The sequence below is a fragment of the Podarcis pityusensis genome, assembly GCF_964106645.2.
Source record: "Podarcis pityusensis genome assembly, chromosome: 5".
In the NCBI taxonomy this organism is placed as follows: domain Eukaryota; kingdom Metazoa; phylum Chordata; class Lepidosauria; order Squamata; family Lacertidae; genus Podarcis; species Podarcis pityusensis.
This window is the reverse complement of record NC_138032.1, coordinates 14,818,661-14,844,086: the sequence shown is the minus strand read 5'-3', so window position 1 is coordinate 14,844,086 and position 25,426 is coordinate 14,818,661. Positions and strand designations below refer to the sequence as shown.

At 45.7% G+C, this 25,426-nt stretch overlaps 1 protein-coding gene and 1 long non-coding RNA gene across 7 annotated transcripts in view; one reads left to right on the top strand and one right to left on the bottom strand.

The window, feature by feature from the left end:
• TNIK (TRAF2 and NCK interacting kinase) overlaps positions 1–25,426 on the bottom strand; it is a 287,935-nt gene that overhangs the window by 174,154 nt on the left and 88,355 nt on the right. The window lies entirely within an intron of this gene.
• On the top strand, positions 19,631–20,585 carry LOC308477382. Its single transcript, XR_013986524.1, has 3 exons — positions 19,631–19,727; positions 19,779–20,128; positions 20,180–20,585. It is a non-coding gene; the product is annotated as an uncharacterized lncRNA (long non-coding RNA).

Here is a 25,426-nt window from a genome sequence, read left to right as displayed (position 1 = left end):
TATGTAATGTTCTTAATTAATAAAAAATTATAATCAGTGGGCATTCTACCTACTTAATTTGCATTTACATGACTTTATTTTGTTTTGTTTGTCATTAATATTGATTGCACAATCTCTGATTGGCAACGCTTCTGCTTCAAGGGCTGCGGCACCTGACAGAGGCTGAGCAGCAGAACAAGCTGACAGCTACTATCAGTATCTCCAGGAAAGCTTCATTACTAAGGAGACGAATGACTGAATACAATTTCGAATACATACAGCCAGTAGATTCAATAATGAAATTTGGGACCTATCTACCTATCTGCATATATATCTCACAAAATAAAATTCCATGTGCAAAAATAGATGATAGATAGATACACACAGAGACATAATTTTATTTTGCAGTCAAATTAAAAATGCAAAAAGGAAGAACACTGTTTAATAACATAGATAAATGGTAAAGGTAAAGGACCCCTGGGTGGTTAAGTCCAGTGAAAGGCAACTATGGGGTGCGGCGCTCATCTTGCTTTTAGGCTGAGGGAGCCGGCGTTTGTCCACAGATAGCTTTCTGAGACATGTGGTCAACATGACTAAACCACTTCTGGCACAACAGAAGACCGTGAAGGAAACCAGAGCACATGGAAATGCCGTTTACCTTCCTGCCACAGTGGTACCTATTTATCTACTTACACTGGTGTGCTCACCCCGACGTGCGGATTCAACTGCTGACCTTCCAATCGTCCCCATGTTTCATAACATACCACTTTTAAGGGGGGGGGGGACTAAGCAGAAGCTCACAAACTATTGAGTGTTTCTGGAGGCATAACTTATGCAGCCAAATCATAGTCAGAAAACACACACACACCTGCATTTAATTGGGATGTGATCAGAAGCCTGCAAAAGTTTCCACATGTTAAAGAGTAAACCATTCCAAAGACTTTATGCCGTACAAGACAACAGAGGTGGTTCCTCATGAAAAATGTGTTCTTAAAATTAAGAAGGGGTGCCTTTTGATGTTTTTTATTCATTCTAGTCACACTTCCAAGTGTAGATAGAACAGGTTTTTATTAGATGGAGATCCTTGGCAGACTGCATGTAATGATAGACTCTAAGCTGAGCTGTACATGGTTTCAACAGAAGCTTAGGGAGTCCTTAATCTGAGAGGGACTGGACTTGCTAGACCTTGAATGACCCGGCACGACTCCTTAGGTCCTTGTGGTGCACTATGTCAGCACTCACTTAGGAAGACTCTAAAGCTGGGGACAGAGCCAGCTGCCTCTCAGCAAGATGAGAAATAGCCACTTGGATATTTCCACATGTAGGAGAAATCAGAAGTCTCTCCCAGCAGAAATGTCCTATGCAGCAATTGCCTTACTTACTGTCTTCCACAGGTAATTCAGAGATCAAGCAGTACCACACTCTTTGTCTCTTTAAGCACAAACCCACCCCTCTAATTTCCAAGAGTGATTGGGTTAGATAGATTTGAGTTGAGTGTGGCATTGATCTATTTCAAGGACCAGCTATTGGAATGCCCTGGCATTCAGAAAGAAGTTAGGTGGCAACCTTAATATTGCACTGTTAAAACCTTTGATCGGCAGGTCCCCCCCACCCCCCAAAAAAAAGAAAAAGAAAAAATTGACCCAGAAGTCCCTTCCCTTGTATTGAGATAATATTTAGTTGCGTGGCAAGTCCCCTCCCCCATGTGAAATGAAGACACTGGACACATTATTTAAGGTTAATGGGCATAAAAAGGCCACAACTTTATTGATTACAGAATTGAAAGGTATTGGCCTTAGGCATTGGTTCCTATCGACTACCCGGCACGGAGACCGGGAAGGGTTATCCACAAGCCGTGGGAGTCCTGTTGAAGTACGCCAACTAGGATCCCACGCGTGTCACCGCTCGGGGGCATGCCGGAGGACCTTACCTCCCTAGGTTTCGGACAAGGCAATGCCCCCCGGAGTCCTCTACCGGACTACCCTTTTCCTTGGGGGAAGGTGATGGCGCTTCCTCCCCCCCAAATTCATTTGCATAACAATTAACCCCTGCCAATGCCTAACCGCCAATACCGCGGAAGTTGTGACGTTTGCTACGAGGTAGGCGAAAAAACCAAAAGGCTGGAAGTGCGCCAAATTGGAAAAATTCCTACCAGGCCCCTTACGGCGACCAACCGGAGTCCATAGCAAGGTCATAGCTAGCTAAGCCTAAAGGTGGGTGGGATGGGAAAACCGCTCAGCTGGAAAGGGGAAAGAGGGCGGTCCCCAGGCGTGCCTGGCCTTAAGTAGGCTAGGCCACGCCTCCCCAGCCTGCCGATTGGCGGGCCGGGTCGAAGGCACGCCCAGGGATTCCCTGGATCTCGCAGGGGCAAAAGGCCAGCCCCCGCGTGTGTGGGAGGGGGTAGCCCGCAACCCCCTCTCCTCCCAAGCTCGGAAATGGCTTTGTTCTTTTCTGCACATCGTAAATTATGCTCTCCTTGCCTGACCTTCATGCATTGGTTGGAATACACACATTGTAGAGAATGTACAAAGGAGGAAATTGCCAGTCTACCTGAGGTGACTGACAAGATGCCCCCTGCCCACATATAGAAGCAACCATACTGGGAGCTGGCTCTTATTTCAACACAAGTAATAGGGCAGCCCTCTACTGTGTTTGAGGGCAGCAGGCCAGCTGGAAGGAAGAGCCCAGGGCAGGCTTTGTGGCACACAGAGCTCTATCCTCCAACCCCTTCCAACTGCTCCCTGTCGCCCAACAAAGCAGCCACCTCATTTGCCTAACTGCCCAAGAGGGGCAAATTTACCCCTCCTCTCAGCAAGGAGAGGAAGAGGAAGAGGAAGAGGAAGAGGAAGAGGAAGAGAAAAACATATCCCAGACATATCCCAGACTGGCTCCATATACAGTGGTACCTTGGATTACAGATGCTTCAGGTTACAGACTCCGCTAACCCAGAAACAGTACCTCGGATTAAGAACTTTGCTTCAGGATGAGAACAGAAATCGCATGGCAGCAGCGAGAGGCCCCATTAGCTAAAGTGGTACCTCAGGTTAAGAACGGTTTCAGGTTAAGAATGGACCTCCAGAACGAATTAAGTTCTTAACCCAAGGTACCACTGTAATCTATGGCATGGGTAGGCAAACTAAGGCCCAGGAGCCGGATTCGGCCCAATCGCCTTCTAAATCCGGCCCGCGGACAGTCCAGGAATCAGCGTGTTTTTACATGAGTAGAATATGTGCTTTTATTTAAAATGCATCTCTGGGTTATTTGTGGGGCATAGGGATTTGTTCATTTATTTTTTATTTTTCCAAAATATAGTCCGATCCCCCCACAAGGTCTGAGGGACAGTGGACCAGCCCCTTGCTGAAAACGTTTGCTGACCCCTGATCTATGGCTCTGGTTGCAAGGCTCCCTCCGCTGCTTCCAAAATGTTCTTGGCTTGAGATGCAAGAAAAATTGAAATTCAGGTCACATTTAAAGTTGAACCTATCAAATTCACACTTTCTGGAGGGAAAGACATGAATCGAAACACAGCACTCCATGATTCTAACCACTATGAATTTTGCAGTGCAGTTCTCCAGTCAAGTATTGCCTACAAAAAAGGTAAAGGTAAAGGTAAAGGGACCCCTGACCATTCGGTTCAGTCATGGACGACTCTGGAGTTGCGGCGCTCATCTCGCTTTATTGGCTGAGGGAGCCGGCGTACAGCTTCCGGGTCATGTGGCCAGCATGACTAAGCCGCTTCTGGCGAACCAGAGCAGCGCACGGAAATGCCGTTTAGCTTCCCACCGGAGCGGTATCTATTTATCTACTTGCACTTTGACGTGCTTTCAAACTGCTAGGTGGGCAGGAGCTGGGACTGAGCAATGGGAGCTCATTCCATCGTGGGTATTCGAACTGCCGACCTTCTGTTCGGCAAGCCCTAGGCTCTGTGGTTTAGACCACAGCGCCACCCGCGTCCCAGTTCTCCAGTCAAGTATTGTCTGCAAAAATGAATACGCTGGGGTAAATCGCGCATTAGAATTCATATATTATTGACTTGTATATATTAGGATATATACTCATATATAACCATTCCCATGGTTCTCCCACCACTACCTGCCGCATCACAGAGTTTCAGAAACCCACCACCACCACCGAGTCCTCATGGGGCCTCAACTTGTACATCCTTATTTTACTGTGTTAACAGCAAATTAAATTCAGCTGAAATATATAAGTGCCCATGCAGCACAGTTTATAAATAGACTTCAAGTCAGCTAATGTCACTGCCAGATTAAAAGGAAAGGACACTTTGGCAGTTCTATTACATTATTTTGTGTTGTGCTTACGAGAAGCAGTAATTAAAGTCTCTGTTCAGGCTTACGGGGGTAGAAAGAGTTTTGCACCTGCAAGTTGCTTACTGAAGCAAGAGGTCTCAAGCTCCTTTCCAGGTCATGCTTTCAAATACAAATATTTTTTAGCAGAAAAGACCTACCTTGGCATTCGGTCATAAGCAACGTCGGATTCAACATTGTCTCATGATATACCACCCTACAAACAACAACCCCTTAGGTACCTAACTTCAAGCTCTGGATTTGTTAATCTGTGTTTCACCTCTTAAACTTGCAGACATATCAGAGGTCACAGCAAAGACCTACGTCCAAGACTGTGGAGCGAGGTGTGTGGCTGCTGTTACATGCTGACAGCTTCTAGGAGCCAAAGGTGAGAGCTGTGTGTCAGGTGAGGACCAAAGGTGGACAAACTACCCCAGAAAAGCATGATGTGTCCACCTCCAGAGGTACTACCTCTCCCCTAACACCCCGTACACCCTGGCCGGCTAAGCCAGATGAGGGCAGCTGATGAGTCTCAAATCCTTGGTGAGTTAGGAACGTCCCCTACATGCAAAGACAGGCTCTGGCAGAATGAGCAGACAAGACCCATAGTGGGTCCAACAGTCAAGAAGGCAGTCTCTGCATGTGCTGTAGAGGACTTAAATGCAAGCAGCCTGGCTAGCGTTTCTCATGAGCTGAGAGTGCAACCTATATCATTCCCCAGAAGGCTTTGCAATACACAGGTTATCAGTGGTCAGACAAGCCTGTCTGGCAGAATGGGAGTCAGTAGCCAAACGATTTCCCTTAGCAACAGGCAACTCAGAACAGCAGCTGCAAGCCCAGATGTGTACGGTGCAGGCCAGGAAAATAATAATAATAATAATAATAATAATAATAATAATAATAATTTATTATTTATACCCCGCCCATCTGGCTGGGTTTCCCCAGCCACTCTGGGCGGCTTCCAACAGAACACTAAAATACAATAACCTATTAAACATTAAAAGCTTCCCTAAACAGGGCTGCCTTCAGATGTCTTCTAAAAGTCTGGTAGTTGTTCTTCTCTTTGACATCTGGTGGGAGGGCGTTCCACAGGGTGGGTGCCACTACCGAGAAGGCCCTCTGCCTGGTTCCCTGTAACTTGGCTTCTCGCAGTGAGGGAACCTCCAGAAGGCCCTCGGCGCTGGACCTCAGTGTCCCGGCTGAACGATGGGGATGGAGACACTCCTTCAGGTATTTAAAGGTCAGCACCAACACTTTGAATTGTGCTCGGAAACGTACTGGGAGCCAATGTAGGTCTTTCAAGACCGGTGTTATGTGGTCTCAGCTGCTCCCACTCACCAGGAAAGGTCCTTGTGTGCTTAGCAATCGCCTGACTCCTTCAATTCTGGAGAATTATACCCAGGAGAGAGTCCCCAGTGCCTGCTGTTCATTCCCATGCCTTTGGTCCCATGAGGGATCATAGCCACTGGGAACACCTAGTTCGATTCCTGCAGCACGAGACACCCCAGCCACGCCCCCAGTGGCTCCAGCTCCTATACCACAGCATGCACCACCTAAAGGCTGATCCAGTCCAGATTATCTACTGCTTTCCCTGCCAGGGAATGGTGGATGGGCAATAAGTGATCACCAGTCATTTCCAAAACGTGAACTGCTCTAAGGAAGAGCATGCAGCCCTATCTAGAGAGCAAAGCCTTGGAGACCAGGAGAATGTCAGTTACTCTCAGCCACTTCCAGCAAAGCTAAAAATAGCCTTGGCTGCTCTGTTATGAAACTCAACGTTCCTGGTTTGAGAGGATGGTGCAAGGGCTGAACCCTTAGATAGCATGGCCAGCACCGCTGCATTTTAAAAATAGCCAGCCAAGCTTTTTAAAAATAGACTACGCAAAAAGAAAAAGAAGACGATGAAGAATCGTAGGCCATGCCAAGGCTTCTGTAGTATACAGTGTGCAGAATCACCCCCCAGCCAAATTCACTCTGTTCCTGCTCTCTAATCATCCTTCTGAACTCGTTTTCTGTTTCCTATCCCCTGGGGGAAATCGAGTGTAAAACGCAGTAATGTGGCTTGTAACAGATTATTACATACTGTAATTAGTTATAACACAAGTAGCAATATCAAAAGGTTCTCAATGCAAGAAACCTAACCTTTTGAATGCATAAAAACGCACATTTTTTTAGCCTAAGACAGAGATGAAGCCTGGGTGCAACCTTGATCCCATCTACAGTGAACGAAACAGGTCCGAAAACCAATTCATAGGGCATCTAGCAAAAAGATCTGGAAGACTGGGGACCATGTCATGGCCAGTAATGAAAGCAAGGGATAAAAAAAAGGCTGCCAACCAATAACCCGAAGAGGGTTCCTCTGCTTTTATTATTTGTGTGGCATGGAGAAGATATCGGGTACAGTCTATTTCCTTATGTGGCTACAACAAATGCCCCATCTGCAGTATATATTCAGGGGAATTTTTAAGCGTTGATGTTTCGCTGTGTTTTTAATATTTTGTTAGAAGCCGCCCAGAGTGGCTGGGGCAACTCAGCCAGATGAGTGGCATATAAAACAGCAGCAGCTGCAGTAACATACTATTTTGAATGGTCATGCCTTCACCCCAAAGAATCCTGGGAAAGATAGTTTGTCACGAGTGTTGAGGGTTATTAGGAGATCTCTATTCCCCTCGCTGAGGGACATGGGTGGTGCTGTGGTCTAAACCACTGAGCCCAGGGCTTGCCGATCAGAAGGTTGGCAGTTCGAATCCCCGAAACAGGGTGAGCTCCCGTTGCTCGGTCCCAGCTCCTGCCCACCTAGCAGTTCGAAAGCACGTCAAAGTGCAAGTAGATAAATAGGTACCACTCTGGCGGGAAGGTAAATGGCATTTCCGTGCGCTGCTCTGGTTTCGCCAGAAGCGGCTTAGTCATGCTGGCAATGTGACCAGAAGCTGAGTGTAGACAAACGCCGGCTCCCTCGGCCTATAGAGCAAGATGAGGGCCGCAACCCCAGAGTCGTCCGCGACTGGACCTAACGGTCAGGGGTACCTTTACCTTTTATTCCCCTCGCTAAGCTACAATTTCCAGTGCTCTCACATTCAATCCCTCTTCCCAGGGAACTTTGGGAACTGTAACTCTCTGAGGGGAAAACCCCAGCACTCTTAACAGACTACAGTCCCCAGAATTCTTTGGGGGAAGCCATGACATGGTACTGCTTTAAATGTATAGTGCATTATGGGGCTAAGCGGTACCTACCACCAAGTCACTGTCACAATGGAAGCATTAACGAGAAGTCTGAATGCACTATTTAGATGTCACTGCTAAGTGTTGATGGCAGAGCTACCGAGGAGGCCACGTTGTGCGATGGAGGGAGATGCCACAGCTGGAGAATAGTTTGCAGCACCCAACCTGGGCACAAGCCAGTGGCATCACCAGGCCACAATGGATTCTGACAACCCTTCTCCAGGTGCAACGGCAGCGCCATGCAGCTAAGGATGGGGAGAGAAACTCTGCTGGGTTTAAATCCTAATACAAGCCAACCTAATGTTCATGCTTCCCCAAACAATGCATGAGCAAAAATATGTGTATGTTACACAAGGTTGCATACAAAAATGTGTGTCTTATGAGAAAGGCTCGTTAAAATGATGGTGAATTTTTGTGAGGGCTTTCTTTAAGGGGGGGGGGGAAGTACCAACTGGTGTGAAAACTGGAAAAATAAGAAAGTGAACAAAACAGTCCATTGCTACACACAGCTGCTGTGCGTCCTCTGCGCCTGCCATCACTGCATGCTGACAATCCAGTAATTATTAAAGGGCTTCTCTCCCCTCAGCTGCAGCAGCTGAGCGATATCACAAACCCACACCTACCACGACTATTCCATACTGCGTAGCTAGTAGATGCAAATGAGCACTCCTTAAGGCTAGGCACGAACTCTAGACATGGGCTTTAAGTGACACACACACAGAGAGAGAGAGAGAGAGAGAGAGAGAGCGCACAACAGTAATAAATTTTGGCACTGGCTCCACAAAGCAATCCTTTTTCTTCCAGCTTCTTCTTGGAGGTCAGGTGGTGGGAGGGACAACCCTGGTCTTCACCCTGGGCAACTCATTCCTAGGGAAAGCCACCCACCCCTCTGAACCTCTAGTCTAGAGTCCTGGTGCTCAACCAGCTAGCTGGAGGTCCCTAGTCCACCTACTTTCGAATTATTGCTCTTGGTTCTTTCCAAGCAGGTAAACCGAACGCAGGCACAGAACTCTGCCTTCTCCAGCTCAGTTGGTTAGAGTGTGGTGCTGATAAGGCCAAAGGTCGCAGGTTCGATCCCTGTATGGGACAACTGCATATTCCTGCATTGCAGGGGGTTGGACTAGGCAATCCTCAGGTTCCCTTCCAACTCTGCAATTCTATTATTTCTATGAACTCGATTTTTCAAGGCTCTCAAGAAAAGTCTATTGATGGCTAGCAGTCACAATGGCTTTGCGCAATCTCCAGCTTCCAGAGATAGTATGTTTTTGGGCACCAGTTGCTCAGGAGCAACAATGGGAGTGAGCTACTGCCTTTGTGTCCTATTTGTAGGTGTCTTACAAGCATCAAGAATCAGCAGTAGCTTCGAGAACATGCTTTGCATGCCCAAGGTCCCAGGTTCAATCCTCATGGGACATCCAGGTAGACCTGTCAGTATCAACAATACTGAGCTGGGCAGACTAATGGCTTGAGTTGGCTTAAAGCAGCTTTCTTACATTTTCTCTTTTGCTCTCTACTGTGGGAAACGGGAACATCCAATAGGGCTCTTCTTATATTCTCAACTGTTGCATGTTTCCCTTCCTCCTCCTTTTAAAAGCAAGCTTTTTAAAATAGCCTTGAAAAATTTGTGAGGAATGTCTGATGAAATCCCATAATCCAAAAAGGGGCTGAGGTTGTACGGGACTCAAATTTCCAAAAAAAGAGTAGGGTTCCAGAGCTTCTCACTGCTCTTTGCCGATATCCTTCGGCAGAAGAAGCAGAACTAGGTCAACATGTGTTAATTTTTTTACTTAGAGTTTGCATGATTTATTCAGGCAGAGGAATTTGGTTTACAGAAGCACGGAGTATGGATTGTGGGCATGTACATGAACACACACACACAACTTGCACATCAAATGGAAAGGCCCCTGACTAGAAACCCAGGAACCAGCAGAAAGACCAATAAAGTAAATTTTGGAGCACAATGAATATCCTTTCTAAAATGGGGTAAAGAGGGACCTGAGACTAACAGTGTAAGACCACAGGCAGAATCTCCCAGGCTCAGTTTCTCTAGCGAAATGAGCATGAGGACTGGGAAAGAACCCTGGCTGAGAATATAGTGAGTTGCTTCTCACCTGACCGGACAACACTGAGTTGGATAAACCAAGGGTCTGACTCGGTGCGTGCATCAGCTTCCTATACTAAGGGCAAGGTGCAAGATGAAAAGGCGATGTCTTTCACATGTAGGGTGGAGGATGGGGAGAGATAAAACAAAAGTTCAGTGGTCAATACAAATTAAGCCTGAGGCACAGATGGGAAACCTATGGCCCTCTATATGCTGCTGGAGAAGGAGGAGAGAGGGAGGAAAGGAGGCAAAGACAACAGAGCCGGTTCCAATCGAACTGTGCCCCCCTGCCAAATTCACATTGTATATCGTTTACTTGCTTCAGTGCTTTAAGAATTGTAAACCACTTTGGACAGAAAGGCAGTACAGTGGTACCTTGAGTTACAAACGCCTCAGGTTACAAACACTTCAGGTTACAAACTCCACTAACCTGGAAGAGTTACCTTGAGTTAAGAACTTTTCCTCAGTATGAGAATGGAAATCGTATGCCGCTGGTGCAGTGGCAGCAAGAGGCCCCATTAGCGAAAGCACGCCTCTAGTTAAGAACAGTTTAAGGTTAAGAACGGACCTCCGGAAAGAATTAAGTCCGTAACTAGCCTCTGGATACGAACGGGATCCGTTCCGGAGCCCCGTTCACATCCTGAAGTAGGATGAAGCTAGGATGAAAAGCCTTCCAGGAGCTCCACCACTAGATAGCAATGGGTTGCAGCCACTTAACTTTTATTCAGAGTAGACCCCTTGAAAATAATAGGTCCAAGCTCACCATGGCCATTAATTTCAATGGGTCTAACCAGAGTAAAAGTGAGCTGAATGCAACGTAATGCCCATGCTCAACCACATCACTCAATCCCATGTGCAAATACACAGCTTCCCACGACTGTGAGGTTTGCTCTATTAACTTTGATCCTAATAAACTATCCATGCAGTGGTTCTGCCGACCCATTTTCTTATCAGCTAAGGACAAAGATTCACACTGGGCTTTTGTCAAAGTGAAAAACACCCTAGGCATATCTTCCTTTGACCCTTTCTTAAGTGCCATGTTATATGCTTCAAGCTTGCTACACTTGGAACATTTCCCCATCTCCAAAAATAAGAAAGAAAAGAAAAGCTATGTGCCCATATAGCCAGGGGTTCTTTTCCTCAGCTTCAGAGGCATACCAATGGGAGGCCGATAACATAGCTGACACACTGGCTCCAATAATCGCTGACCTGTATATATCAAATGCTAATCACTGACCCAGTTCCACTTCACAGACCTGGATTACAGCTCCGGTTGATCTATGCAGTGTTTCTCATTTACATCCAGGCAGGGGAGCAATCAGCGAAAGGGGCTATTACTGTAAGGGATTATGCAACTCCGCCGAAGAGTAGCATCCATATAATTGGCTATAAGTGACGAAATTTCAGGAGCCAATAAGGTATTTCGAAGCCCTTAATTGCAATGGCAAATAAAAGATTACAAACACAGAGGGCATGGTTTCACCTGCACCCATGTAGCAAGGCAGTGCATTATTTTAAATAATGGTCCCTTTGGTCTTCAATGGTATAAAGCACAATGGGCTGCATGCATTTATGCAAGCACACACACACGACTTCAGTTTCTGCAGTCCCCAATGCCTTCTGACATTGCTTCATTCTACCATCAGACCTGAGTTCTGCCCTTTATGTTAACTCCCTCCTCATTCTTCCTGGCTTAAAAAATAAAAATAAAAATAAGAATCCCATCTTTCTTGCTAGTTAAAGAACACCTGGAAGAGTGTTTTCGTTTGACGGAAAAACATCCCCCCCCCCTGTTGACATGGGAGAAACATCTGCACTATACATTTAAAGCAGTATCATACCACTTTAAACAGGCACGGCTTCCTCCAAATAAATTCGGAGAGGGTAGTTTGCTCAGGGTGCTGAGAGTTGCTAGGAGACTCTCCACTCCCCTTATGGAGCTAACAAAATCTCAAAAGTGGTTTAGCAATCAATCTATTTTCCTAGGAGCTTTGTGAGAGGAGCTGGGGTCTCCTGACCACTCTCAGCACCATAACCATGTCAAGTGGTATGCTACTGCTGTAAATGTGTAGTGCAGTGTAGTTTTTTTCTCCTGCTCTGGAGGGTAGGACCCGAACCAATGGCTTCAGGTTACAAGGAAGGAGGTGCCAACTAAACACCAGGAAGAACTGTCTGACATTAAGTGGAACAGGCTCCCACAAGAAGTGGTGGACACTCCTTCCTTGGAGACTTTCAAGAAAAGGTTGGGTGGCCGTCTGTTATGGATGCTTTAGTTGAGATTCCTGCAGTGCATGGGGTTGGACATTGGGGTCCCTTCTGTTGGGATGCCTCCGGGGAGACGGGGGCAATTGGCAGGCCCCCAGCTGGCTCCAGCCCACCGGCCGGCAGCTGGACAAACTCCGGTTCTCAGAACAGGATCAAAACTGCGACTCAAGCCTCAGAGACCTTTAGAGACTGAGCGCACAAGCCAGCAGAGATAAGAACTCTTTGCAACAGAAGGGCGGACAGAGGCATATGTAAGCGTATTTACAAGCATTTTATTCAGCATCAGGACAAAGGCAAAACATGTCTGCTTCCCTTCGTGTCCAAGCAAACAGCATAGGCAAAAGCTATATACAACGGAAGTTCCCAGCAGACTGTGCTGGAAGTAAACAGGCATGTGACATACAACAACTCCACATGCCTGGTCTAAAGGTGGAACGGAACAATACCCTAACACCTTCCAGCTCTACAATTCTATGATATCCATGTGATTGGCCTCAGTCAGACTGCTAAAATATCCACACACCACTGCCAATGCGGAGCCTGGCAGCACAAGGAAATAGTTCCCATGCTAATAAGGCAGGGTGGCTGTTTTCCATAGGTCTGCAGTGCTCGATTTGGGTGTGAGGGGTCTGTAATAAATAACCTGCTTATCCCAAAGTTAACTGGGACACTTGGGGCTAGTCAAATCTTTCTCAGCCTCCTTCACATATACAGGGTCAGACACACAAACCACTTTGTGCACAGGATGAAGGGAGATGTAGTTTAGCAACCTGTGCATAGCTGTCAACCGTCCCTTATTTGGCGGGAAAGTCCCTTATCCCAGCGCCGTGTCCCGCTGCTGTCCCTTATTGATGATGTCCCTTAAATTTCCCGGGTTTCAAAGGAAGCAGCTCCTCTCCCTCCCTGCCTGCCAGCCAGGGAGGAGGGAGGCTCCAACTGTGTTGCTTGGCTGCGCTGATCACCCAATAAGGAGTAAGAATGATGGGGGGTGGAGCTTGCATGCCTTGTGCCGATCAAATCAGCCGCATTGCCTGGGGACTCGCCTTTGCTCAGTGCTTCCCAGCGGAGAGGAGACAGTGGTTTTCCTTGCTGCATCCCCTTTGCCAGGTTGCTGCGCTGTGGGAACCACCACTTGAGGCTTCGTTTGGTTGCTGGCTGGGCTTTCTGCCTTTGGTTTGGAGGGGCTCAGAAGTCTAACATACCTGTGCTGGGAAAATCCCTTATTTTGGCTGCTGATCCCTTATTTTCGAGGCTGCTGGTCCCTTATTTTCAAATCTGTAAGTTGACAGCTATGAACCTGTGCCCCCACCCACGCATGCTACAGAGGTGTAACAGAATGGCATGTGACACTTTTGAAGGGTGATATCGCGAATTAAACATAAAGGACCCGATAGCCAGCAAATACAATACAAACCAGATTTGAATGCTAACACCTGTGCAAGTATTCAAAAGCCTCTGCATATCCCATGGTGTTATAAAGATTGTGTGATTGCCATTTACTGAGCCTCTTAACATGAGCATACACACCGGCAAAAACCATAATACTCAAGCTTACTATCACCTACCTGTTAGAACAGGATAATGAATCAACATATATTTCAATAATTTCAAGGCAGATTTAAAATACATATGTGCCTAATCACCGCTGATCAGCCCCAAAAGAGGCTAATCAAGCCCACCCCCAAAGAATAATCTCAAATGTGCTTCAGATGCTGAACATGCGTATTCCTTTTCTTTCCACGGGTCCACCTGGCGAAGCTCTCTCAGATAATGGCTTTGATTTATTGCGTCCCATCTTGAATGCAGGCAATTTCATTCCGAGAATTATTTATCATTCTGCACATTCCATTCTCCCTGGGATGACACCCTCTAACACAGGATTGCATTTAACAGTCGTTGAGTGAAGAACCTTAAAAAAAATACCTCTTTCTTTCTGTGCGGAGCTCTACAGGCACACAGATTTATGTCTGAATACTGTTTGATTTATTAGGGGAGGCAAAATGGAAGAGTTTGCCTCTCTGGTGCCTGGGGATATATTTAGCCTACTAATTTAAAATATGCTTAATACTACAAGCAGGTTTTGATCCTTAATAGGCTCAAACCAGACTGGATGTGGTGCATTACCTGACCTTTTTAAAAGCCCTTTGAGTCCCGGATTCAAAACATTTTACCCAAATAATAATAATAATAATAATAATAATTTATTATTTATACCCCGCCCATCTGGCTGGGTTTCCCCAGCCACTCTGGGTGGCTTCCAACGAAGATTAAAAATACATTAAATGGTCACACATTAAAAACTTCCCTGAACAGGGCTGCCTTCAGATGTCTTCTAAAAGTCTGGTAGTTGTTTTTCTCTTTGACATCTGGAGGGAGGGCGTTCCACAGGGCGGGTGCCACTACCAAGAAGGCCCTCTGCCTGGTTCTCTGTAACTTGGCTTCTCACAGCGAGGGAACTGCCAGAAGGCCCTCGGAGCTGGACCTCAGTGCCCGGGCAGAACGATGGGGGTGGAGACGCTCCTTCAGGTATACTGGGCCAAGGCACCAACCCTTTGAATTGTGATCAGAAACATACTGGGAGCCAGTGTAGGTCTTTCAAGACCAGTGCTATACGGTCTTGGCGGCCGCTCCCAGTCACCAGTCTAGCTGCCGCATTCTGAATTAGTTGTAGTTTCCGGGTCACCTTCAAAGGTAGCCCCACATAGAGCACATTGCAGTAGTCCAAGCGAGAGATAACCAGAGCATGCACCACTCTGGCGAGGCAGTCCGCAGCCAGGTAGGGTCTCAGCCTGCGTACCAGATGGAGCTGGTAGACAGCTGCCCTGGACACAGAATTGACCTGCGCCTCCATGGACAGCTGTGAGTCCAGAATAACTCCCAGGCTGCGCACCTGGTCCTTCAGGGGCACAGTTTCCCCCTTTTACATTTTATCCAGGCTTCTGAGATCTTCTGATGAATGAAGTGGACAAATTCTATCTTCCATCTGTTCCATTCCAACCACCTCTCCAAAAGGAACAGGCTCGCTCAAATCTTGATTTATACCAGGGCAGACTATTTTGCTAATCTAGCTCAGTAATATCTACTCTTGCTGGAAGTACATCTCCAGCCTCTCGGGCAGAGAAAGTCTTTCTCCCATCACCTTGTACCTGGTCTTTTTAACTGGAGATGACAAGGGCTGAATCTGGGAACTTCTGTTTATAAAGCAGGAGCCCTGCACTGGGCAAAAATGGCTGAATCTAGTGGTGTGCTGTAAAGTGAAGGGGATTCTGGCATCGGAGGAAAAAGAAGTGTGATATCCCTTGGAACTCTATGATAACAAATCCTAAGGATTCTGGGATATTGATTGTATTAATTATCTGATCACATGTTATTATTTCCATATGTGCCTATATTTGGCATGTTTTACAAATGTATACAATCCCTTAATGGAAATACAAAATGACATTCTTACTGGTTCCATAAACTTCTTTCTTCTTTTTACACATTCAGTTCTCTGCAGTTTTATTTTCTCTTTTTAATGGAGGGGTGGACACTTTAAAAGAGGGGAAAGTTCTGATTTAGTCTTCTTGGTCATCCCTCCAAGAGCAGCAACTAATTCAGGATTCCTTTTCCTCCTGAACTACTTGCAGTTTCATTTTTGCTTCTAAGAGTATGTATGAAAAGCTGGATACAATCCTGACACATACAGAGCACAAGACAGTCCGTGCCTATCGAACAACCTCCTTCCATCATTTTGCTTTGTCTGTTTATACCATTTTCCAGAATTACCTTTTAAAATTAAGTGCGTAATTTAAATGAATCGTACTACTGCAGCCACATAAAGACCACTTAAAGAAAAGGAACTGTTGTGCTATAAAACCCTTTATAACAGCAGCAGTTTTTCATTTATTTTCTTTTTTATTTGTCAGCTAAATCTATACACCATCTTTCTGGCATATAGACTCCGCCATTAGTATTGAACTGAAGTCCAGCTTGCAATGTGTGTGAGAGAGAGAGATGAGGAGGGAGAGGAGGGAAGGAGAATGGTTTGATCATGTCAAGACTGAAACACAGTGGAGGGCGGCGAATTTTTTCATAGGGGAAAAGTTGGAGCCAGAGGTGACAGCTTGCAATGCTGATTTGGGGGGGGGGGGGAGATTGCACGTGTCATGGCGTGCTTGTGAGTAATCGCACCTCCTTCCCTAAGCCAGGAAGATCAACTCCCGCCCGGAAACCTATGCCCCTACTGTGGAAGGATATGTGGATCCAGAATAGGCCTCCACAGTCACTTACAGACTCATCGTTAAAACCGTGTCCGACTCTTCGTGACCCCATGGACCAGAGCACACCAGGCACTCCTGTCTTCCACTGCCTCCCGCAGTTTGGTCAAACTCATGCTGGTACCTTCAAGAACACTATCCAACCATCTCGTCCTCTGTCGTCCCCTTCTCCTTGTGCCCTCCATCTTTCCCAACATCAGGGTCTTTTCTAGGCAGTCTTCTCTTCTCATGAAGTGGCCAAAGTATTGGAGCCTCAGCTTCAGGATCTGTCCTTCCAGTGAGCACTCAGGGCTGATTTCCTTCAGAATGGATTAGTTTGATCTTCTTGCAGTCCATGGGACTCTCAAGAGTCTCCTCCAGCACCATATGGAGTTTTCTTGGCAGGGATACTGGAATGGCTTGCCGGTTCCTGCTCCAGGTGGATCACGTTTGGTCAGAACTCTCCACTATGACCTGTCCATCTTGGGTGGCCCTGCATGGCATAGCTCATAGCTTCTCTGAGTTATTCATGCCCCTTCACCACGGCAAGGCAGTGATCCATGAAGGGGATATTTCAGTTAATGGTAATATAAGACATCATATGGTAGGTATCTTTCGGCAGGGCAGGAGAAAGAGCTGCAGTACCCATAATGCTCATGGGCACATGGCTGTCCAAGCCTTGGTCACAATACCTTTGTGTATGTGGCACAGCAAAGTACCACAAATGAGAACAGAAAGAGCAACAACAATGGAGATGCTCTTCATGAAGACGAGGACAAAGTCAGAGGGGAGAGTGGGGCAACGGAAATGGAAAATAAAAGTTGATTAGGGCTTCCATACACCTGGAATTTCCCAGACATATTCGTGATTCGACAGTGTTTTGGGAGATTTTGCAAGGAAAAAACTTTTGTGTCTGGATTTTCACTTTGAAAAATGGCAACCCTAAACCTGATTGTCAGTCAGTCAAAATCTGCGATTCCCTGATAATATGTACAGCATTTTAACTTTTAACATCTATATTAGCTGCAGCTGCTACTAGGCCGAAGACCCAATTTATACATGCATTCTGTGGAACACTATCACTGACTTGCAGTGGATCATGTGCCTTTCAGAAGATAAAGCAAAAATGTACAACTGTTCTATGCAGTGTGTACTTGGTAATAGGAGTTAGCCATTCTTTGAAAACCCTGCATCATTCTTAAGCACATGGCTAAGAGCCAGAAACATTTAATCCATAGGAATCAATCAGTTTCCCCTTAGCTTTATCAGATTTTCCATTTACAGCATGTTGTTTTATTCTCTTATTTTGATTTATACAGCTTGTCCACTTTTATATTCCAAAAATAAAAAAGAGAAGGGAGAACTCTTGTCCTTGTTATGATTTCTCAACTGATCTTTCACCAATCATATTATGTAATGATCTTTCTAGGGCCAAATAACTTTGGCTAAGGCTCAAGCACACAAATACACAGAATTTTCAAAAATTGAACTGGATAATGGCCAGAAACTCAATGCTTTCCTCTTGCCTGTTTACTACAGACAGGTAAGTTATGCACATAACCTCACACGCCACTGGATAAAAACTTCCACACATGATGCCGTTCCAAGATATGCATGTGTAGGTAGTTTGTTCCAGCTAATGGTCACATCTCAAAATCTTTCCTTTTGCTCTTTATGATTCACGCAATGCTCTTCCATTACTCCTACCTTTATAGCAAAGTTCTCTTGAGGTACTATATATCTTATATTCAAAACCCTCTAATAGTAATTTGTTCCTATTCCAAACATATTATATATTGGTGGTTAATGGCTAAACTTCACTCCTTTGAAGCAACAGTCTTCAAGAGCACTCTCTCAAAGACAGCCGCTATCAGATATCCCTTGTTCTGGTCATTATATACCGCATTTTTACGTGTATAAGACTTGTTTTTTTCCTTAAAAATAATGTCAAAAATTTGGGGGCGTCTTATACACGGATAGTAAAATACATGATTTTTGCTTAAGCTGGAGTCCCCCAAAATAGGGGGGCATCTTATAGACAGAAAAATACAGTATTTCTTGTGCAGGAAATGCACAAATTCATTAGAAATGTCTATTCTGGTCTTACTCTGAGGACACATTTGCCAAACAATTGGCTCTCCAGTTAGTTTAAGTTACTGACACGCTCAAACGACAAGAGATAATGGTTCAGCAATGGGACCTTCATGAATTATGGGTTGGCATAAATTCTCTGATCAGTCCTTATCTGGCAACTAAGAATGACAAGTCAGTTTATGCTGACTATTAAGTAAACCTCTAGGGCATCATCATCACCCCTTATAAACCTCACAGGTGAACATATCCATTGCTCTCACGCACCTGCATAATGCACAAGTCGACTGATAGTGTTGAGCAAGTGGTGTCTTTCATGGAGTTAGTGCATCATTACTAATCTTTCCATTGAGGAAGTCTTGAGAACTTGTAAGGAACCGCAGAGTTCCCCAGAACAGAAGATGAAACCTATAAATTAAGATATCATTCTGAGAGCACTTACAAATAGTCCAAATATCATCAACTACCAGCAAGTGCTTTCAGGATTTATATTTTGAGGATTCTGTGTTGTTCACAATCCTCATGTGCAACCCTAAGAGCGAATTTTGCTCTTCGCAGAATATATTTGAGGCTCACGGCTGCAGTTCAAGCAGTATTTATAATGAATGGTGGAAAAATCCCAAACTGAAAGAAAGTGAAAAAGAAAAATGGTATCCATTACAACTCCGATTACTCGAAATATGAAACTCTAACTAGAGCAAATAAAAAAGAGCTTCTTTTCCAACCCACCTTTTATTTAAACCAACCACTAAAAAAGACAAAACACTCTTTTGCTAACTATAAGCCAATCTGGATAAAAAACTAGTAGAGAGTCAATAAAATGTGAAGCAAGGCCTAACTCATTTTTACAATGTGACCTACTTTCCAAGAGGGGTTTTCCCCCTATTTTTCGTATGAGCAGCAGGCATTCCAATTCTGCAATGCCTGTTCATTAAAAGCACTCCTTTCCTCTTTATCCCGTTTTGACTTCAAATTATATGAGCACACTTTCCCAGTTATAGGCACCCACTAAAAACACCCCCTGCTACCAATTACCGTATTTTTCGCCCTATAGGACACCCTATAGGACGCACTTTTTCCCCTCCAAAAATGAAGGGCAAATGTGTGTGCGTCCTATGGGGCGAATGCAGGCTTTCACTGAAGCCTGGAGAGCGAGAGGCGTCGGTGCGCACCGACCCCTCTCGCTCTCCAGGCTTCAGGAAGCTATCCGCAAACCCTGGGAGCCCGGCGGGAGTTCCCGCAGGCTCCCCAGGCTTACGGATAGCAGCCTGTTCTGGGGGCTCAGGCTTCCCCCACCCCAGCCCCACGCCTGGGGGAGAAATAACATTTTTTTCTTTATTTCCCCCCCGGTGCGCCCTATAGGGCGAAAAATACGGTACATACCAGGGTTCAAACAAATGACATTAATACAGGGGAGCAGGGCAGTTTTCAGCCCAAGGGCCACATTCCCTTCGAGGCAACCTTCCAGAGGCCACAACCCAGTGGTGGGCGGGGTCAAAACCAAAAGTGGGCGGAGCCATGCATGTGCATTTTACCGTTGTACAAATAGGTTTTCCTGCTTGGGTTTCACTTCAGTTCCAGTTTCAAACTTTCCTTTTATACTTCATTTCCTGTTGGGTTATGGAACTGTAGCTTTTACCTCCATGTCATGCTGAATTTCATTCACACAAGTGGGCATGATGTGATGCAACCATGCATATGTCACCACCCCTTATGCTCATGTGTGCTTCTGTTTTCTCCATTATTCGCCCATGGCACCAGCGGGAAAGTATGTCAGAATACCGCCCCAAATTCTGTCGCACAGAAATGGGCACTACACTTCTGCTAGGTTTCCAGAAGAGGCTTTTAGAAAGGTTGCGTAAAACACAGAAAATATAGTGGGTAAGGAAATATCTGGACACAGGGCAGTGTTCGAAATTAGCCAGGTGCCAGGAGCATTTTGTACCTGGCTTTTGACCACTTGCGACCAAGTGAAGACGCCTGGGTGCCAACTTGGCGCCTGACGTCTCCACCATCTGGGGATCATTGAATCTGAACTATTTTCACACACTAATACCCCATCTTGTAGAATTCTATCCATTATATTTTATTTGAAGAATAGGAATGCATTTCTGGAAACAAATTGCTTTTTCTGTGCAGCCTGAGAAGGAGCAGTCACCATTAAGAAAAAGAGGTCAGAATAGGCCAATGTGGACAGTCTCTGGATCAAGCGACTTTTCTTCTTTAAGTTCTAAGAGTTCTTAACTTAGCTCAAGGTTATCATCTGAACTAGCCAGACATTTAACTGAGAATCAATCACAGCCAGTCCATCATTTGAAAAATAAGACTTTGGAGCGGTCTTGCCCCAAAATGGCAACTAGACATTCAGTTTTGGCGACTGCAACCTTGGTTTAAGGAGCAATATGGTGCCTAGCTTATATATCTGAGTTTCTAAAAATGGAAATGGGATAATACATTGCCTAAATACAGTCTATGTCACAGGCTCCCTCAAACTTACAGCCCTGGATCCTGCAAGTCTGAAGTCTGTCTCGCAAGATGTCTTGGTGGACATACAGGAGCTCCTCAGCCAATAACCTGTGTGGTGAGTGTCTCCCTCATGGACAGAAACTTTGAAAACCACTCTGTTAGCCCACGTGGTTAGCCTGCAATGATGGTTCCCTCACCAGGACCAGGACTGTCTTAAGTGGCGCCAGGGTGCAAAGATCTGCCCAGAGCCCCCCTCCCCGGTTGCCCAGTTCCAGGCGCGCAGGAGGGTGGAGCTGGCCGGCTGCCTAAGGGTCTCATTGTCTCGTTTGCCCCCGAACCCGTGGCGCAGAGCCGCCCGCAGCAGAAGAGCCCACCACAGTGCTCCAACTGAGGGACGGGCTCTTCCCTGGACTCAACTCTCGGGCCCCGGACTCTCGGCCTGGCGCCCGTGAGAGCACGGTGCCTGGGTGCCCCGCACCCCTAGCGCCTATGAGTAAGATGGCCCTCACCAGGACCACAATCCTACGGACCCACTTACTGGGAGTAAGCCCCAGTGAACCTAACGGGCCTTGTTTCTGAGAAGAAATGGTAGGCTTGCCTTGCGAAACAGGTGCTGAATCCAGGCACGTACGGCAGCTCCCCCTGCTTCTGCAAACTCGGACGGCTCACAATAACAGCTTAGAAAACAGCAACTTTCATATGCAGTGGGGGAAAGATGATTTTTAAATAATCCATTAGATAGAGTTCTTAGTCACACTGCATGGGTCCTAGATCAGCCAGTATGGCTGAACCTTAGGCAAACGTAATTGGAGAAACGAATTTCCAATTTTCATTTCAACAGCCTCTCTTTTCCCACACACTTACTCCCTTCAGTGACATGCAGCCGAGTGCCAGCTGTTTCCCCATTCAGCCATGCTCCATAACCTAGCGCTGTGTAACCCGCCCGCCTGCCAGGATGGAAGCTGGAGGGAGAGAGCCATGCAGAAAGCGATCAAATGTTTATGTTGCAGCCAGATACTGCCGTTCCCAAAGAAGGGATAAGCAACCTGTTTGGGCGAGAGGCCCGCGTCGGAAATATATTATTGGGTAGGGAGCTGCGGCTGCCGCCACCAATTTGCCTGGGCTTAGCATATGCATTTCATCTTTATGGGTGCCGTAAATGCCAAGCTTTGGCTGGTGGGCGCACTGTGCTTATTCTAAATTGGTTTCCTTCGGAAATTTAACCTCCATCTCCACCGCCGCCACCACTGCAACGAGAAGTTAGCTCCAAAAAGACTCATGTGATTTAGAGAATGGGTAGGCAAACTGGGTAGGCAAAGGCCTGGGGGCCGGATCCGGCCCAATCGCCTTCTCAATCCGGCTCGCGGACAGTCCAGGAATCAGCGTGTTTCTACATGAGTAGAATGTGTGCTTTTATTTAAAATGTATCTCTGGGTTATTTGTGGGGCCTGCCTGGTGTTTTTACATGAGCAGAATGTGTGCTTTTATTTAAAACACATCTCTGGGTTATTTGTGGGGGATGGGAATTCGTTCATTTATTTATTTTTTCAAAATATAGTCCAGCCCCGCACAAGGTCTGAGGGACAGTGGACCGGCCCCCTGCTGAAAACGTTTGCTGACCCCTGATTTGGAGGGACAGAGATGCATTTTCACCTGATAAATTGCTGCTTCCTTTTTTGAAGCAAGGAAACATACTCTTCAAAAAGGCAGGGGGGGGGGGAATAAGAAGGGAACAAAGAAGAAGGCAGGCCCTACGGTGGAAATGGAATAGAGTGCTTTAGTTTTTACATCCCACCTTTTTATCCAAGGAGCTTAAGGGGGTGTACATGACTCTCCCCTCCTTATTTAATCCAAACAACAACTCTGTGAAGTAGGTTAGGCTGAGAGGTGGGGACTGGCCCAAGGTCACCGAGTTTGCTTCATGGCCAAGTGGAGATTTGAACTCTGCAAGTTCAAGAGGCAGCAGGGGCAGCATAAAATGTGGTTGGGTTGCATGTGGTCCCAGGGTCACTGGTTGCCCACCTGCAAGGCAGAAGGCCCCAGGTTAAATTTTTAAGCATCTCCTGTTGAAAGGACTGGGTAGCAGCCAATGGGAAAGACCCCGCTAATTGAGAGCGCACAAATAATCCGACCTAGTTTAAGACAGCTCCATGGGCGCTTACCTGCCGCTTGGGGCCCTATCCGAAGTGACTCATGGTCTGTCGAAGCAAACGAGGAAGTAACGAGTGTTCTCTTTGGGGACCAAATCTATTCGCTTATACATGTTTTCCAGTCGTACAAATGTCTTAAGATTTAGACACGATCCCATAAAAGGTATCCATCATGAACAAGAATCTCCAATGCAAGGCTGCCACATCAAACATTTCTTATTCTAAAGAACAGGGAGATATTCCAAATAACACTTTCTCTCTCTCTCTCTCTCTCTCTCTCTCTCTCTCTCTCTCTTTTACAAATCCAGTGTCCATGCACTGTGTCAGCACATCAATCAATCTCTCGGAAATGCTGCATTATCAAAACAAGTGCCTGGTCTACCAACGATTTAGCAGAAGAATTGAAAAATGACCAGATAAATAAAAAAGCAGCAATACAAATATTACAAGAAACGCTTTAGCCCCCCGCCCCCTTTAAATATAAAATCCCCCTTGGATTGTTAGACAAAAGGCATAGTCCTCTTTTTGGTTGCATCTGCCAATTAAATCCTCTTGCAAAGGGCAGCTGTTCTTGCTCAAGGAAGACAAGTGTTTGATGTAAGATTCCACAGCAGGGCGCCATAAGGAAAGTGCAGAAGAGCTCTTTTATTTTATTTTTAATAGGGAAACTTTGCCCTAGAGATGTTCAGCATTTAAAAAAACCCAAAACCCTTACGTGTGAAGACTGCAACGAAATGTTGCTGTGTAGTCTCACTTTCTAACAGAAATGTTTCTATTGCGAAGCTGTGCTCTCATCCGGGATATTCCACTGCAGTCCTACCATTTGTACCTTTGCAAATGTTGGGTTTTCCCCAAGCATAAGGAAACGTCTCTCTAGTTTCTCAGTTTAACTAATTAAATCTTATTTGTATAGCACTAATTCATAAGTAAAATACAGTTGGCTCACAACTGTACCTAAAACCATACAATAAAAACCATATAAAAAAGGTTAAAACAAAAAAAAATCAGGTAACTATTGTAGAATATCTCAGGAGAAGATTTAGGCACCATCTCACACACCACCTGAGTTCACTGTCAAAGTTTATGGAAAGCCCTGAGTCTCAAAGTGCTCCAGACCTGGCTACTGCTTTGGAAGCCACCTAATGGTTTTCAAATGTGTACACGCTGCTTGGAAAGATCCTACAATTCAATTTTGAAAAATTAAATTTCTTCCTGTATCTGCAACAGAAGATACGGACCTGACACTCCGGTGGCAATTCCCGTCAAACAAGCAGACAGGTTGCATCCCCGGGGTTCTGACATTTATCTCCCGGCATTGCTTTGAGCAGAGCCAGATCATGACAAGCATCCATTTCTATCCTCATGTTCCTCCTAATGAGGAAAGCGAGGTAACAGGACTGCCAAATGACCAGCAATAGATATATAAGAACAGGCTGGGCTCTGAGCAACATGTGAGCAGCAAAATCCAGCAGGTAACAATCTCCACCAATTCATAAGAGCAGGGGGTAGCTCCAGACCTCTCTATCTGGCCCTCTGGGCTCTTCTCAGACTCCCACAGCTCCCCCGGCCCTACTCAGCGTTAGTGTAGGGCTTGAATGCGCTTGTGTGCGCTCATGTGTCTTGAATGTATCATTGACCTGAGACAATGCCCCTTCCTTCATTGGATAAGCCACAGTTACAGTCCAACAACATCTGGAAGGCCACATGTTCCCAGACCTCTGCTTATATAGTTTTACACACTTTGTTGTGTGCTGAACACACTAAACAGAAAAGGATCATGTGCTTTTTAGAAAGGCATATCTCCACTGGAGAAAGAGCAGAGAAACACCCAAATTACAACAGTGTTCTTCAGCCTTGGGTCCTCAGATGCTGTTGGACTTCAACGACCATCATCCCTGGCCCTTTGTTGGGGATGATGGGGTATTGGAGTCCAACAACATATTGGGGACTGAAGGTTGAAGAACAGCTATCTAGATGTTGCAGAGTTTCGTAATGGAAACAATAAGATTAGTTATGTGGTAATCTGAAAGAAAGGCTGAAAAGAACCTATGTTGAGTAGGTGATGGCTGAAAAATAGGGATTGTATACATTCAACTTCTGCAATGTATTTGAATCTATTTAAACCACACCCTGTGACAGTGATGTTCTCTCTCTCTCTCTCTCTCTCTCACACACACACACACACAAACTCCAAGTCCTCCCTTCCAGTTATTTCAAACTCAGTTATGCTGAGCAAGTCTTCATAGCACAAAGAGTGAAGACCACTTGAAAAATACTTGAAATCCATAGAACACTTCCTCAGCAAAATGAAGGAAGCAGCCACCAGTCTGATTAATATTCTAATTCTATGCGCTATTTAGAAAGAGCAGGAGCTGCTTATAAACATGAACACACATCCTCAATACTGAGCATTTCAAATGCATTTGTACACACACATTAACCAGCAGGGAGTTGTGTGTAGCTCTAATGATCCCAGAAGCCCAAAATCTCTATTAAAGTTATAATTCATTATATTTTAACGAGGCCATAAATTTCAATTCCCAGGAACGTCTTTTCAAAATCTGCTGTTTTAGGGCACGGGCTGAGAAAGCAGAAAATACATGGTCA